Source organism: Podarcis pityusensis, assembly GCF_964106645.2.
Source record: "Podarcis pityusensis genome assembly, chromosome: 9".
NCBI lineage: Eukaryota > Metazoa > Chordata > Lepidosauria > Squamata > Lacertidae > Podarcis > Podarcis pityusensis.
The window spans coordinates 76131644-76148938 of NC_138034.1; positions in this window are offsets into that span (position 1 = coordinate 76131644).

Genomic DNA, 17295 nt, shown 5'->3' on the forward strand with positions numbered 1-17295 from the left:
GCGGCACTCCACACACCAAGGGGTGCCGCGACAGCTCCCCTAGCACCACCCTCTGTCTCCGACCTGAAAGGAAAGAGTGCAGCCATTGTACGACTGTGCCCTGAATCTCTACGTCGGCAAGGCGGTGGTCCAAAAGTTCGTGGTCGACCATGTCGAAGGCTACTGACAAATCTAAAAGAATCAGCAGTCCCGACACACCTCGATCCCGCTGTCTACGGAGGTCGTCTGTTAGGGCGACCACAGCAGTCTCAGTCCCATAACCAGGAAGGAAGCCAGACTGAAATGGATCCAAAGCCGATGTTTCATCCAGAAACCTACTAAGCTGTTCAGCAACCGCTCTCTGAATTACCTTGCCCGGGTACAAAAGGTTCAAAACCGGGCGCTAATTGGATAGATCTAAAGGATCTGATGATGTTTTTTGTTTAAGAGTGGACGCACCACTGCCTCCTTCAACTCCCCTGGGAATGTCCCCAAGCCGAGGGACAAATTGATGATCACCCAGGGGGATCCGCACCTCATCTGGACACGCTCTAATCAGGACGGGCACGGGTCAAGGAGGCAAGTGGTGGGCCTTCCAGCTAGGAGGAGTCTGTCCACATTGGCTGGGGGTATCCTATCGAAGTGGTCCAATACTGGACCAGAGGACAGTCGAGGGGTCTCCAGTTCTGTTATTGTATCCAAATTGGCAGGGAGGTCACGGCGGAGCAGCAAGACACTCTGCAAAAAGGCTCGCAAATGCCTCACAGCTATGAGTCGAATTCATATTTAAATTTGGCTGTCCCTCTGGGGACGTTAACGACCTAATTATTCTAAAAAGTTGTGCCAGGCGAGAGCTAGCGGATGCAATGGAAGCTGAGAAGTAGGACTTCTTAGCAGCTTTCACTGCCATCTCATAGGCTTTCCTAAGTGTCCTATCAGATGTTCTTGAGCCTCTGTCGCGAGCATGCGACGTTGAAGTCTCCCAAAACCAATAGGTTAGGAACTCCAAGGCCCAGTCTGCCACCACCTCCAACAGGCCTGACAGGGTGGCTGCCGGTACGCTATGTGGTTGGTACACCAGCCAGACAGCCAAGCTCTCCTTGGTGTCCCACACCAGGCCAACACATTCAATTCCGGACATCGATGGTGCTGGCAGAGCCCTGAAAGAGCAATCCTCCCGAACTAACAGTGCTACCCCTCCCCCTCGACCCACAGCCCGCGACTGGTGAAGGACGGAGAAACCCAAGGGGTGCCATCTCATGGAAGGCAACTGTTTCACCTTCGTGCACCCAGGTCTCTGTCACACAAGCCAGGTCAACCCCCCTGCAAGGTGAAAAAGTCTCGTAGGGTAGCGGTTTTATTGCCTATAGACCTGGCATTGGACAACACCAGTGACAGAGGTAGGTAATTCCTGCTCACCCTACCTTCATCCCCCAGGATGGGGCACAGATGGGAAGGGGTTCGAGCATGTCCGCATCTCAAGCTCCTTCACCTATTGTATCTGCCCCCAAAGCCATACCTGCCTTGCTCCTCAACAATGGTGATCCCAAGCCCAGTGTTGGCCTTCCTTATAAAAGAAAGATGTCCCTTTAATGATATATTTAATCCCTGGTCCAGGTCTCCTGAATCAAAAGGTGTGATGTTGAGATAAAAAGTCAGTGGGACAAGTATCCCTGATGGATGCAGCCCATCCAGCTACATTCCAGGTAAAGAGGGTGGCCTGTTGGTTGTCAGTCCCTCTTTCCCTCATGGGATGGTTGAGAGGCTATTAATTCCTTCTGTGCCTTTGGGAGTATTAAGGAGGCATGTGCTGCAAAGTGGGGATCACTGGCTAGCGAAGAGCGAACTTCATAATCAGGGACCTCATTTGTCCTGTTTTGCCAGGGATGTAGTAGGGAAAGTTGGTCCTCCAGTGTAAGGGTATCAGGGCACCAGTTGAATCGTAAGTTTTAGGAGCATTAGGCAAATGTCCGTGTATAGCCTGGGTACTATTGTGTAATTTCAACTGTCTATCGGCGACATGTGGTTCTTTGAACAGCTTAGGAATGTCAGGGTTATCAGATTCCCCCTCTTCATCACTGTTGCTTGGGAAGAGAGGATGAGCTGGGACAGCTGAGACCCCTTCCCACTAGGGACTTTCCTGGGAGTATTACAGGACTCTCTTTCCTTTGCATTTTTTTTTTTAAAGTGGGGATGGAATTAGTAGGTTGTGATTTTTAAAGGTGGGTGGGTTTCATTTGGCTTGGTGAAGCACCATGTCACCTGGAAGAGGAAGAGGAAGAAGAAGAAGGAGGAGGAGGAGGAGGAGGAGGAGGAGGAGGGTTTGGATTTGATATCCCGCTTTATCACTTCCCGAAGGAGTCTCAAAGCGTCTAACAATCTCCTTTTCCTTCCTCCCCCACAACAAACACTCTGTGAGGTGAGTGGGGCTGAGAGACTTCAGAGAAGTGTGACTGGCCCAAGGTCACCCAGCAGCTGCATGTGGAGGAGCAGAGACGCGAACCCGGTTCACCAGATTACGAGTCCACTGCTCTTAACCGCTACACCACGCTGGCTCCTCTTCTCTTCTTGGCCTTGGGGGGTGGGATGGCTTGCAGAGGGAGCCTCAGCTGGTGCATGGAGGTCAGGAAGGGGGAGAAGCTGCAGCCAAAGAGCACTGTGGGGCTGTCTCTGCTCAATGCAGGAGGGCTTCCTGGGCTTAGCCCTCACTCAGCTGCTGTTTCTCCACCTTCTGCACTCACCCCCAACCTGTGGTGAGGCACCATGAGGGTCTTTATGGTGACGTCGACATTCCTGCATGTCCAGGGGTTGGTCTGGATGACCCTTGGGTATGGTTACCATATTTTTTTCAATGAATCTGGGGACATTTTTTTTTTTAAAGACATGCTTTATTATCCATAATTACATCTATAAATCAAAGACGTATCTTCCTTATTTTACATAAATCAGTTTTGTCAAAGCAAAAATCCAACAAAAGAATATGTCTTCCTACAATAATTTTGTACATCAACTTCACTTCCTATCCTTTCCAAAAAAAAAATACGTTAAAAAACCTATTGTTTCAACAAGAAAACTCCATGGACAAAAACAACAGGCATATAAAAGTTATGACGCTGGTAGATGAGCCCCTCAGGTCGGAAGGCGTTCAACATGCTACTGAGGAAGAGCGGATGACATTAGGTAAAAAAGAAAAATGGGGGGGGGGGAGGGACTGAAAAGTATATTTTAAAATAATATATATGTATATTTTTTGTAAGAAAGGGCAGGCAAATGCAGAATTTTCTATGGGAACTGATGGTTCTGATGCACAAGAGAAACAACTCTGTAAATAAACAGTGTGTTCTTTGATATCCAGGATTATTTTATCATTTGTCTGGACTTATTACAAAGCCACAAGCTTTTTATATTTTCCTTGCCAGTTTGTTTCAGCATAAATGCTGATGGTAAAGAGTTGCATTGGGAATGCAGAAAGTTTGCGGGGGAGGGACGGACGGACTTGGAACCATTTTCACTTACAAATGTTTAATTTGTTTTAAATATTTTTTTAAAGGGGATGGAAATGGAAAATTGAAGTGGGAACAGCCTTGGTGCATTTCTATGGATGGCATTGTGCAGTTAAAAATAAATCTAATTGAAGCTATTGTGGGGCGTGGGGCACTGAGGCAAATGGCTGATTAATTAGGGACGCGGGTGGCGCTGTGGGTTTAACCACAGAGCCTAGGACTTGCCGATCAGAAGGTCGGCGGTTCGAATCCCCGCAATGACGGGGTGAGCTCCTGTTCCTGCCAACCCAGCAGTTCGAAAGCATGCAAAAAAGTGCAAGTAGATCAATAGGTACCGCTGCGGCGGGAAGGTAAACGGAGTTTCCGTGTGCTGCTCTGGTTCTCCAGAAGCGGCTTAGTCATGCTGGCCACATGACCCGGAAGCTGTATGCCGGCTCCCTCGGCCAATAAAGCGAGATGAGCGCCGCAACCCCAGAGTCTGCCACGACTGGACATAATGGTCAGGGGTCCCTTTACCTTTACTGAAAGCTGCTCCCTTCTGGCAGGCAGGGAGCATCTGCAAAGTCCTACCCACAAGGTTTGGGAAGACCTGGGTATGCTTTGCCCGATCCCACCGCGCATGTGGGTGGCTTTCCCCTATTTTTAACGACCTCCTAATTAGCGCTTTGGGAAAGATGGAGGGCACAAGGAGAAGGGGACGACGGAGGATGAGATGGTGGGACAGTGTTCTCGAAGCTACGAACATGAGTTTGACCAAACTGCGGGAGGCAGTGGAAGACAGGAGTGCATGGCGTGCTCTGGTCCAGGGGGTCACAAAGAGGCGGACACGACTAAACAACAACAAAAAAACATGGAGGGGGAAAAGCTAAACAACAACAACAATTAGTGCCTTTCCCCCAGTCCCTGGAGGAGGGGAGTGGGAGACACGTGTGGACCTGCAGCTAGAAGTCTCCCACATGCAGGGCTCAGTGGAGTTTGCCCGGCGATAGCTTTTACACTCCCGGTGAGTCTGAGGCTGGACCGAGACAGACAGGATACAATCATCCTTATAGTCATTGTCCCATACAGAACAACGAAATGGAAAAAATCTACATCAGACATTCAGAAGATAGATAGATAGTTTATTACGGCCATAGGCCCATATTCAATACATCATACAGCAACACAGGTATAACAAGATAAAATTCATCAATTAAATTACGTTTAAATCAAGTACATTTCAGACCATAAGTTTCTAAATTCCATTAAAATAAGAACAATATAGCACTTAGACATTCAGAAACCAACAAGCCTGCTATCCCAGCCTGGTTAACCCCCCAAAAAAACCTCTGATACCCCATAATTAAATACAATATATATACCCACAGAGACTACCTTACACTGCTTTTAAAACCAAAATCGCATTTGAATAAAAAGTGTTTCTCAGGCGGCTAGTCTAGGAGGGGGGAAGGAAGCAAAGAAGGGCGAGAGGCTCCCAGCCACAGCTGCCAACGTTTCCCTTTTTTAAAAGGGAAATTCCCTTATTCTGAATAGGATTCCTCACAAGTAAAGGGCAAAGTGGACAGCTCTGCTCAAAGCGGGGGCTGCAAAGACCCCCTCAGCGACCGCGGCGGGGAATCTCCCCTCATTTTTGAAATTTTTAGTCCCCCAAAATTGGGGGGAGTCGTATACAAGGCATTAATAAAAGTACGGTACTTTCTGGGCCCGCTCTCTCTGGTCAGGCGCTCCCTCTCCTCAGAGGCTGCAGCGACACAGCGGGGCCGGGGGTTCTTTTAAACCTCCTCTAGCGGAGGCCGCGAGCCAAACGGAAGTTCTTCGGCTGCCGCCTCAGTTTAAATACCCCCCCTCCTCGCCAGCGGATTGGCTGGCTGGAATGCTCCCTCGTCCCCATCCGGGAACCACCCGGGCGCGCATGCGCAGCGCGGCGGCGCCGTCCGTGCCGCTTGTTCCCCTCAGAGCAGCGGCCGAGGAGGAAGAGGAAGGAGCAGCAGCAGCTTGAGCGTCTCTCCCTCCGCGCAGGCGGGACCCGAGGCCCAGCCCGGCGGAGGTGAAGCGGCGGCGGCGGGGGGGCAGGAGGAGCGGGGTCCCGGCGGGGGAGGAGGAAGGGGAGGGAGGCCTCGGCGCCCGGGAAGCCGCTTCTCAGAGTCCCTCAGGCCTCGGGCTCCGCCGCCAGGGCCCCCCTCCCCCCCCCCCCAGTGCGTGAGGGGAAGCTGTGAGGGGGGAAGGGAAGGCGTTCGCGGAGCTTCACATACCGTTAAGCATATGGCCGGAACAGGACCGGCTTTGGTTATCGACATGGGTCTGGTGCTCCTAGTACTCCGTTTACTCTTTAGCATATTATACTGTACAGAAAGGCCATAGCTTAGGAATAGAGCATCTGCCTTGTATATCCCTGGTATTTCAAGATAGGGCAGGAAGACAGCCCTAGCAAGCCATTGCTAGTTATTATAGGCAATACTGCACTAGATGGATCAGCTCTCTCGACTCCGTATAATTTACTATGTTCATACTACAGTCCTGCAAAATCTGCCAAGCTAAGTTAAGAGCCCATAAAATCTGTGAAGAAATTTCCTGTGGCTTCTAGGGTGTAACTGAATGTTTCAGTTCTTGGCATGTGGTTTGCACTCCCCAGATCAAAACCTCATTCGCTAGTGGAAATGGGTCTCACGACCTTCATTTTCAATGTATGGTAACTTACTGAATTGAACTTCTTTAGAATTGGTCAACATTTGATCCTTGCGGTAACTTGGTTTTGCCTTGAGCACCTGTGTTCCTTTCCCTAAAGGTGTTACATTCATACAGAGACCTTCCCAGATTTCCAGTGCCGTAGTGGGATATATCACAGGTAGAAATTTTGGGTTTACAGAATAAAGAAAGATATTTCTGCGTGTGCGGTCTGACCATGTCCTATCTCGGTGAGTTCACACGGTGAAAGAGAATGAACAAAGGAGGAAAATTAACTTCCTTCCAGGTGACCAACTGAGTCTTGGAATACTGTGGTCTCAACCCTTTCGTGCATTATCTAGTCTTAAACTTGCTATTTATATATATATATATATATATATATATATATATAAATGATATTTATTGAAAATTTTAGAATTACAAAAGAAAACAAAGAAGAAAAAAAGAAAGAAAAAACAGAGAAAAGACAAACCACAATCAAACAATACAGATTAATAAAAATCAAGATCAAAAAATAACAACACAATTAAAAAACAAAAATATGTCACAAACATTTAAAAACAAATCCAATATTCTCAACTCTATAACTGTCATTACCTTCTTTCTTTGACCTCCCCCTCCTCCCTTTTTTGTATCCTAGTTGTTAATTGTCGCAGCAAATCCTTTCCATATTTCATAATATTCTGTCATTACTTTACCTTAATCTATTTTAATCTTATCTTACTATGAAAACCTTAAAACTTAAAACTTATTTTTATCAATTTCTCATAACCATAATATTATTACATAATTCTTTAAACATTTTTACTAAAGCCAAATAATTTCGTTTCAACATCTTTCTAACATTCATCAATTTTATAAAACAATCATAATAAAAAAAATAAAAATCCAATCTTCATCCAGCGTCTCTTCCTCCTGAACCCGGGTTTTGTCAGTCCTTTCTATCCCATCAATCTAGCGCATTAACCTGGTAACCTTATGTCCGAGGCCCTTAAGTCCCTTCCGCAGCTCTTCTTCATATTTATAGCTGTATTTTCCTTTGTCTCCTACTTCTTTCACTCTTGGGAACTCCATCTTGAGAATGCTTTTGACCCTTCTCGACAAATCAGCCCCTTTTCCATAATCCACACTAAGCTCCATGTGGTATTTAAGAACATGTTTCAAAGTCCCTCCAAAATTGAGAGCCCCCACAACCCCAAACATCTCACGGCCCATTGCCAGACTCGAAAAGTCCAAACCTCCCTGCATAGGGGGGGTCTATCCAACCCCCCATTTCCAAGCCAAACCAAACTTTATCTTTCCAAATCTGGCTTTTTCCAAGTTCATTTGTCAAGTCCAAGAATTCATGTTCCTGCTGGGCCGCAGCTCCCTCCATCTCTGGCGCCCAAGATTCAGCAACATCCTCTTCCCTCATCTGTTCTGTCAGGGCACACTCCTGATCTGATTCCTGGGTGGGCTCTATATAATTTCCCACTGCCTGTCCAAAATTTCTAATCGCATCAGTCATAAAATCCGTCTTCTCATGTAGCTGTTCCAATAGGGCACTTGTTTTGCAGAAAGCACTTAACAGAGCTTCTGAATACATTGTCCTGCAAGGTCAGACGTCTATTCCCACGATCTGTAACAGCTGCGGGCTCCCCGATTCAAAATTGGTTACAGTTTCACAGGCTCCCTCTAGGGGAAGAACTTCTGTTTGTTCTTTTCTTTTAGAAACAGATCTAACAACAAAGTTTCCTTTTTCAGATATTTTGTCAATATTTGTTCCTTTAAAATGCGAAGGGGAACAATGGAATCACTATGTATCTCTTCCTTTAGCTATCTGTCAGAAACTTTTGTCTCTGGTCAGTGAGCTTCAAAAAACGTCAATCCTGACACCCCGCTCCAGGATCGAGACGGTGGAAAGTTACTTTACTTTACACTCACTTCTGCAGGTATAAACAGTCCGGAAAATATCCCCCCTCTTCTCCTGCTTCCGAAGGGGGTTCAACAATTTTAAATGATGAAAGTTAATCCTTTAGAAGCGATTTTCAGAACTCTCGTTTGCCGTGTCTTTGCTTTAATCTATCTACAAAGAAACGGAAGGCTGACTTCCTGTTTAGACCTTCCCGTTTCAGTGCCAAATTAAATTAAACTTTTAAGTCCAGTTTTCCTTTCTGTTCGCAAATCCTTATTTAGAGTCCAATTGTCCAAAACTTAAGTACTCACGGGTGGTTGTTTTAAAAGCCAAATTGTCCCAGGAAAAAGGCAGCGCTCTCCGGCAACGGCTGTGCGGCTTCGCTCCACGGAAGAAGCAGTTGACTCTCAGCACTGCGCCACTTCCCCCTCTTCGCTCCGGAGCCCGTTAGTGGGTTCCTTTGCGGGTTGGGGGGGCGCCTAAAGGTGCCCGCCGAGTCCCATGGTCACAGGCTTCATCCGCCTGTGATTTTTAAATGGGTCCCCGCTTCGCCGTAGCGGAAAAGACCCGTTTCCCGTGGAGCTGCTCCCTCCAGTTCAGAGGGAATCCGCCATTGCCGATGGCGCCACCCCGGAAGTCTAAACTTGCTCTTTATATTTGACTGCAATTTCCCACACTTCATTTCATTGGTTCATTTCATGAAATGTATACACCGCTTGATTGTGAGAGAATGCCACAACAAAAGCAGGCACCCAAGGGGATGCAGTGAAGGCACCTGCCTAATACCAGTCATGCTATTCATAGTTCAGTAGGTGGAAGTGGTGGCCTTGCGGCAACTGAATGCTAGCAACAGGCTTTTAAAGGCAGCAGGGAAAGGCAGAAAATGAGTTCCCTCCTTTCCCTGGAACTGTGCTAAATGATGCTGTGCCTCTTCTGGTCTTAAAAGTTGAAAATAGACATCGCTAGATAAGAGAGGCAAGAGGTCATTCACACGCAACAAAAAGACCTGTATGCTCTTCTCAGTGACGATAGCTGCCTGGGTGCAGAAATGCATCTTTGATTTGATTGTTTTGTATGTCTTTAAATAGCCCTAATGCCTTAAATGGCCTTTAAAAGTCTTTAAACTGCATATTTTCAGACAACAAATCTTTGTCTTAAAATGCATTGGCCCGCTTCAAAGGAGAAAGTAATTCATAGGATTTGATTGCCATCTTCCAATATCTAAAGGGCTTTCACATGGAAAATGGAGCAAGCTTGCTTTTTGCTGTTCTGGAGAGTAGGACCCAAAATAATTGATTCAAGTTACAAGAGAGGAATCATAGAATCATAGAGTTGGAAGAGACCCCAAGGGCCATCGATTCCAACCCCCTGCCAAGCAGGAAACACCATCAGAGCACTCCTGACATATGGTTGTCAAGCCTCTGCTTAAAGACCTCCAAAGAAGGAGACTCCACCACACTCCTTGGCAGCAAATTCCACTGTCAAACAGCTCTTACTGTCAGGAAGTTCTTCCTAATGTTTAGGTGGAATCTTCTTTCTTGTAGTTTGGATCCATTGCTCCGTGTCCGCTTCTCTGGAGCAGCAGAAAACAACCTTTCTCCCTCCTCTATGTGACATCCTTTTATATATTTGAACATGGCTTTTCATATCACCCGAGGAGATTCTGAATTAACACAAGGAAGAACTTTCTGGTGGTAAGCGCTGTGGAACGGAATTCCTCAGAAAGTAATGGACTCTCCTTCCTGGGAGGTTCTTAAGCAGAGGCTGCTTGGGCACCTATCGGGGATTCTTTAATTGAGATTACTGCATTGCAGGGGGTTGGACTAGATGACCCTCAAATGTCCCTTCCAACTCTACAATTCTGTAATTCTGTGATTCTATGCTGTTTGTGGGAATGGAGTACAATGGTACCTCGGGATACATACGCTTCAGGTTACAGACTCCGCTAACCCAGAAATAGTACCTCGGGTTAAGAACTTTGCTTCAGGTTGAGAACAGAAATCGTACTGCGGCGGCGTGGCAGCAGCAGGAGGCCCCATTAGCTAAAGTGGTGCTTCAGGTTAAGAACAGTTTCAAGTTAAGAACGGACCTCTGGAACAAGTTAAGTACTTAACCCAAGGTACCACTGTATCCTAAAACTGGGTTAGAACACTGAACAGAAAGCACTACAGTGTTTTATTGTGTGTCCCCTTGGAAAATCCAACAAGTACCATATTTTTCGCACCATAGGACACACCAGACAATAGGACGCACTTTGTTTTAGAGGGGGGGAGAACAAGAAAAAATTTTTTTCGCCCTCTCTGCCCAGCGCCCCTTCATTGAAGCAGCAGGAGGCACTGCACAGAGAGGGGGAGAACTTTCCCCCTCTTGTTTTCCCGCTCTAAAACAAGGTGCCGTTTAAGGTGCGTTCAGGCGGCTACCTTGGAAGCCTGGAGAGCGAGAGGGGTCGGTGTGCACTGACCCCTCTCGCTCTCCAGGCTTCAGGTTCCTTTCGACCTGCTCTTTGGGGCTGGCGGGGGGAAGCCCAACAGCAGCCCCAAAGAGCAGGTCAGGGAGCAGCGGAAAGGCGCAGCGGAGAGGCTCCTGCCATAGCCGCGCGTCACCTCTCCAGCCGGGAGAGGGTCGCGGGGCTATGGCTTCTTTAGCCCTGCGCGCGCTCTCCCGGCTGCAGAGGTGACGTGGGGCTGTAGAGGCTCCTGCCATAGCCGCGCGTCACCTCTCCAGCCGGGAGAGGGTCGCGGGGGGGCTGCTTTACCCCCGCGCGCGCTCTCCCGGCTGGAAAGGTGACGTGCGGCTATGGCAGGAGCCTCTATAGCCGCGCGTCACCTCTGCAGCCGGGAGAGGGTCGCGGGGCTATGGCATCTTCGCTCCATAGGACGCACACACATTTCCCCTTCATTTTTGAAGGGGAAAAAGTGCGTCCTATAGAGAGAAAAATACGGTAACTGCTACATGTTTCTTTAAAAAGTCTTGTTTCTGAGCTGGGGCTGATGCTGCAAGTATGGTGGATATTTGAAGAAAGAAGATCTTCAAATATCCACCATAGTTGCAGCATCAGCCCCAGCTCAGAAACAAGACCATGAATTTATGGTGGACTTCATTAAAATGAATAGTACTGCTAATTTAGGCCACAAGGTGGCAACAAAATTGTGCAGCTCTAATCCCAATACTAAGGGACGCGGGTGGCGCTGTGGGTTAAACCACAGAGCCTAGGACTTGCTGATTAGAAGGTCGGTGGTTGGAATCCACACGACGGGGTGAGCTACCGTGGCTCGGTCCCTGCTCCTGCCAACCTAGCAGTTCGAAAGCACGTCAAATTGCAAGTAGATAAATAGGTACTGCTCTGGCGGGAAGGTAAACGACGTTTCCGTGCGCTGCTCTGGTTTGCCAGAAGCAGCTTAGTCATGCTGGCCACATGACCCGGAAGCTGTATGCCGGCTCCCTCGGCCAATAAAGCGAGATGAGCTCCGCAACCCCAGAGTCTGTCACGACTGGACCTAATGGTCAGGGTTCCCCTTTACCCTTAATCACAATACTGCACAGGTCTAGAGGTGAATTTGCCCCTGCTCTGCATTCTTAAGCAGACTAACCCAATTCTCACGTCCCTGACTGAAACACAGATTGAAACATACATACAAACTTCAGATTTTGCATTTATCTGAATTTTATGGTGCAGTACCAAAACACATATGATAATAATAGTTTGGGATACTGTTAGTATTATTGATTGGTGTTACCCAAAGGTCTCCAAGCATCTTAGAACACATTAAAAAATGTAAAATATGTTTAGAAATGGATACGTTGAGGTAAAACACGTTTGACTATTTTGTGATAATATTCAGGAATAGTGTGGTTTAGTGGTTATTGCGTTGGGCTAGGATGGGAGGACCGAGATTAGCTTTGCTGTTTCTCAATGAAGCACAATGGGTGGCCCTGGGCCTCTTGCTGCTTAACCCTCCTCATCAGCTTTCTTTGAGGAGAAGTGAGGGGGGAAGAACATAGGAGGCCACTTTGAGCTCCTTGTAGGGAATGCCTGATAGAGGTTCAGCATTTGATTCCTTAGATTGCTGGGGGATGTTGCAGTGCTCTCAGCAAAGTGGTTTTTTGTTTTGTTTTAAAACGGTATGAATGAGTTTAGCAAAAATGCTGCAGGGGCTGAACATTTGGAGTGACAACTACTTTTGTTTCACAGAAAACTAGAAAATTTAGTTTCCTTTCCCCAACTCCCTTAAAAGTTGCCTGCTTTTTGTCAGCCAGGCCTACATTGGTTAGTATGTGTGTCTATCTTACGTTGGTGGTATCCAGCGTAATTATTTTTGTAGATGCATGGATTTTGGGTTAAACATTGGAGCCTATCGTTTTCCCTCTAGCCTCCTCTAATCTCCTTTGTGGGGTTAAGGGAACTCCTGGAACAGATTTAGGGGATGCACCAGGAGAGGAAAATTCTGCTCTGCTGCCCAAGGGGTCCTTGCTCTAGCAGAAGCACTTAGCCGCCTATTGCCCCCTCCTTTTGGTTCTGTCACACAAGTCTAGAGATGCAAAGTTACTGGAGCTGTCAAAATTTGCCAAACTGTAACTTAATGTTTCATGAGCTTAAAGCAGGAAAGCTTTTTGCATAACGTGCAGTATAATAGCTTGCACATATTCTCAGATAATCTCAGCCGAAAATAATGTCATCAAGTACCAGCAGTAACTCTGCATATGCAGTTAAACTTGGCCTCTTCAGATGTGCATCATTATACACGGGCATAAAATGTATGAAGTATTTATTAAGTTTGCACAAATAGAAATGGGTTTATCAACATTTACATGTTTGTTCCTCGATTGTGTTGGTGTATTTTCCGATTCATCAGTTTGCGGAATTCACTAGATGTGGAAGCTGGAAGAATTTTGTGTGTGAAGTAAACTATTTTCTCATGGATTTTTATGGGCCTTCACATTTCTGTTTAATGCCTGTTTGAAAACATTAACTGCTTGTAACATGCGCAGCAACTCTATGGGGCTGAGGTGTCTTTGGCTCCCTCGAAATCTGTTGGGAGGGGGCCAGGCCTCCTGAATGTTGGGGTGGAGGAGGCAAAGCGCGAAGCCAAATGGGGTGCGGCTTCAGTGGCAGGCTTCTCCTGAGCGAGAGAGAGGAGGAATTGCTAGCCACTGAAGCCGCGCTGCGTTTGGCTTCCCACTGGGCCCCTCCTGGCAACGCGACTTTGCATGTGTAACGCGTGTCACGTGCATGACCTCACATGAGCATGATGCGTTCTGAGCGCACGATGTCACACACACGCTGGGCCACCTCGATCTTGGGCACAGGTTGACACCTCTGGTGTGTAACATGTCTGGTCTAAGAAAGAAAAGGTTTTGGGACATATTAAGGCTAGACTCTCCTGATGGAAGGCTATGAAATTTTATTGGATATCAGTGGTACGTAAACCTTCAGAAGAATTTTCTAAAGACTGATATGTCAGTAATATAGATTACTGAGACTGGTGGCAGTTTGACAACTTACTTGCTATGGGTCCTGCCAGGGGGATGGACCAGGTGGTCTGTTAATGCACTTTACGTGCTACTCTTCTGTGATTTTCCCCTGCCCACATAGTATCTTTAAGTAATTTCTGTGTTGAAATGGTTGAAGCCATTTAGTTGGGAAATTGTATGTAGCTCTTGCCACAAAGTTTCAAACATCCTCTAGTTTTGTTACTTGATGAGGTCACATAAATAGTGGTTGTAGCACATCTTCATTGTCAAATACATTGTTTTATAGGACAATCCTTTACAGTGGTGCCTCGCAAGACGAATGCCTCGCAAGACGAAAGAGTTTTCCGTTTTTTGAGTCGTTCCGCAAGACGAATTTCCCTATGGGCTTGCTTCGCAAGACGAAACGTCTTGCGAGTTCTTGCGAGTTTGTTTCCTTTTTCTTAAAGCCACTAAGCCGTTAATAGCCGCTAAGCCGCTAATAGCCGTGCTTCGCAAGACGAAAAAACCGCAAGGCGAAGAGACTTGCGGAACGGATTAATTTCGTCTTGCGAGGCACCACTGTACCTAATTACTTGGAAGTAAGTCACATTGAATTGAATGGAACCTGCTGTCTAGTAATAATAATAATAATAATTTAACTCTGCATATCGTTGTAGTGTAAAGTATTATCTTATTTTTCTAACGGCTTAATTAAATTACACTTGATATGTGGCTAGAATGCATTAAAATCACATGGGTTTTCAATTGAAAATGCTTGTTTGCATGGTTGGTTTAGAGTGGGATATAAAGCCTTTTAAATTCAAAAGTTGTAGTGCATTGAAACACATATGAAATGACTTTCAGTTGACAAGTGAGTAAAACCCCCAACCCCTTTGCTAAAACAAGATGTTACTGAGAAAAAAACGAAACTGTTGTGTTTTTCAAACAATTTACTTACAGGCAGTAGAACCATTTTAGAAAGTAGATTAAAAATAAATGTAATCTAATTTTTGTGTGTTTAACTTTCAGCTTTGTGGTGTTCTTGGAAAATTTTGCACCTTTTGTGAATTCTCTGAACCTTGGCATTGCCAGCCCACTTTTGTTGGGCCCTCCTCCTCCTTTGCAGCTTGCTCAGATTAAGACACAGTTGGCTTTTCACCAGTTGAACTCGGTAGCTTCAACCCATTCTATAGCATCTTAAGCTTTGTTAAATGAAGCTTTTCTGAAAATTGCCATGTTTAACCCTAGAGGAAACATGCCTCCAAGGCCAAGGGGACCCAATGCACCTGGTCCAATGCCGCGTGGCCCTTTTCTGGGGCCAGGACCGGGACCTGGACCGGATGGTCTTCAAAGGCAACACCCGTCTGCTCCTCCCAGAATGCCTCAAAGGGTCATGGAACCAGAAATGAGGGCAAGATTCCCAAGGCCAAATGTTCAGGTCACGCAACATGGAATGGATCCTAGACAAGAGCGGCACCAGAGGGAAGAGGGATGTGCTACTCACTTTCCGCTTGTAAGTAGTAGCCAGATCACTTCAGGAGAGTTTTCACAACAAGCCACACGTATCCAGAACCGTTACACAACCGAGAGTGCTTCCAGCATCTTAGCAAGGTTTGGCTTATCTAATGAAGACTTGGAGGAACTTAGTCGGTATCCGGATGATCAGCTGACACCAGAAAACATGCCTTTAATTTTGAGGGACATCCGAATGCGCAAAATGACTCATCAGTTACCAAGTTTACCTTCTCAGAGCAGAGAAAAGGAAATGTTTCACAGTGACGATGGTCGTGGTAGCATGGTGAAGTGCAAGGTAATTGACTACGGGCATAAAAGCAAATATAAATATACTGAAACTCTTCCTGAGGTCAAAGACTATAATTCTGATGCATCAACTGAGGGGAACATGAAAAGATTTCCAACACAGCAGACGACTCTTACGTCTTCGGCGCCCTCTGGTGTAACCAGTAGTCAAATGAAGGCGGTAGAAGAGCTGTTACGAAAGATGGGATTCCAGAGAAGCACATCAAGTACACAGTCGTTTTCCCCCATGGATGCTTCCAACAAGGGGCCAGGGCTAGGCCTCCCTCCAGCAGGAGCCGAGATACCACCTGAACCTGCCAGTGGCCAGAAGAAAATCCATGAGAAACCTCAGCATCCTATTGAGTCACCTTTTGTTGTGGTGAAAGCCTCTTGGCTTCCAGTTTTTTCACAGGCAGATGTCCAGAAGCTGAAGAGATTGCCAACTCCGTCGATGATGAACGATTACTATGCTGCATCTCCAAGAATATTTCCACATGTGTGTTCTCTGTGTAATGTAGAATGTGAACAGTTGAAGGTGAGTCACTCCCCCCCCCCCCATTACATACATTTGTACACAATGTGTTCTATGTACTGGGTTTAATTGACTTCTGGATATCTGTAGATTTTATTCCCGTAAAATGTCCAACAATCAAGAAGTTTGGGAATAAATATTGTGTGTGTCTGATTTGCACAATCTGACTGGCTATTTCTGCAGGTTTCACCTGTAAAAGCTGCCTTATGATAGACAAGTTCTCAATTGACTTTGGATTCCCAGTTCCCTCTACTGCTTCCTCTGTCTATAATTAAACTTGCTCTAGTAGCTTCTGGGATCAAAGGAAGTTGGACTTAAAGTAGTCAGTGGATTAAGGTTGCAGTCCAGTCAGATACATTGGTAAAGAAAGCATTATAGCGTTAGAATGTAACATACTGTAGCACCCTGCTTGTGGTTAACGCTTAGCCGGAATGAAATATTCAACGCAGCAATAGAAAAATTAAAATAATAATTTATCTGTCAGACAAATAAATGAGAGACACAGTGGTATATGGTTACCAAAGCTCTGCCCACTCCAGCCCTGATGGCCAGCACTTATATTTCCTCAGCCCAGCCCCCTTGCTCCTCCTTTGGCTGCCTCTGTCCAGTCAGCCTGGTTGAAATTCCTATTGGCTGTTTGCTAGAACCAATCATAAAAGACACACCCATTTCCTATTACCTTTTATGGGAGACAAAGAGCTATATTTCCTTCTATCCATAAATGGCAGACAAGTAGCCATATATTTTATATTTGCCTTGACCAGGCACCTTAATTACCAGATCACCTTTTGCCCTATTGCCCTATTGCCCTATTCACTCCAAAACAGATGGCTCATGGTTTTAAATTTTGTCTAAACAGAGATCTTGGGTTCACATTCTCACACACCATCAATGAAATAAGAATCTAACATAAGAATCTAACATTTCTTACTTTCTAAATCCTTTGCATAATTACATTAAGCCAATATATTTCATACATTAACATAGATAGATTTTTAGAAGGAAAGGAACAGTTTCAAAGTAAAAAGGAAACAGCTTCAGAGAGAAGCCTCTTCAGTTTACAACTCCCTTTCCCAGCCAGCTGCTGTTCCTATTAGCTCTTGCCCTTTAACCTTATGAAAATATGGCTCGAGTCTAATGGGAGGCACCTGGTATTATTTTCTAATAAACAATAAATTTTGCTATTTACCAACTCTTAATTAGTGTTTTTGCAGCTTGATTGTCAGTATGGTCAGTATGACCTTTGCTCCCAGCCTGTAATTCCCTTTTACAACTTTGAGGTACTGCTATAAATCAGGGGGGCCCTGTTCAAGGAGATAAACAACTGCCAAAGTACTTAGCCAGCTACTTTATGCCTGGCATAAAACATACAAACATTTGCAAATATATTTTTTAAGCTCATTTTAAAATGCCGGCCTTGATCTGATGATAGAAGACTTTGAGCTGCTGTT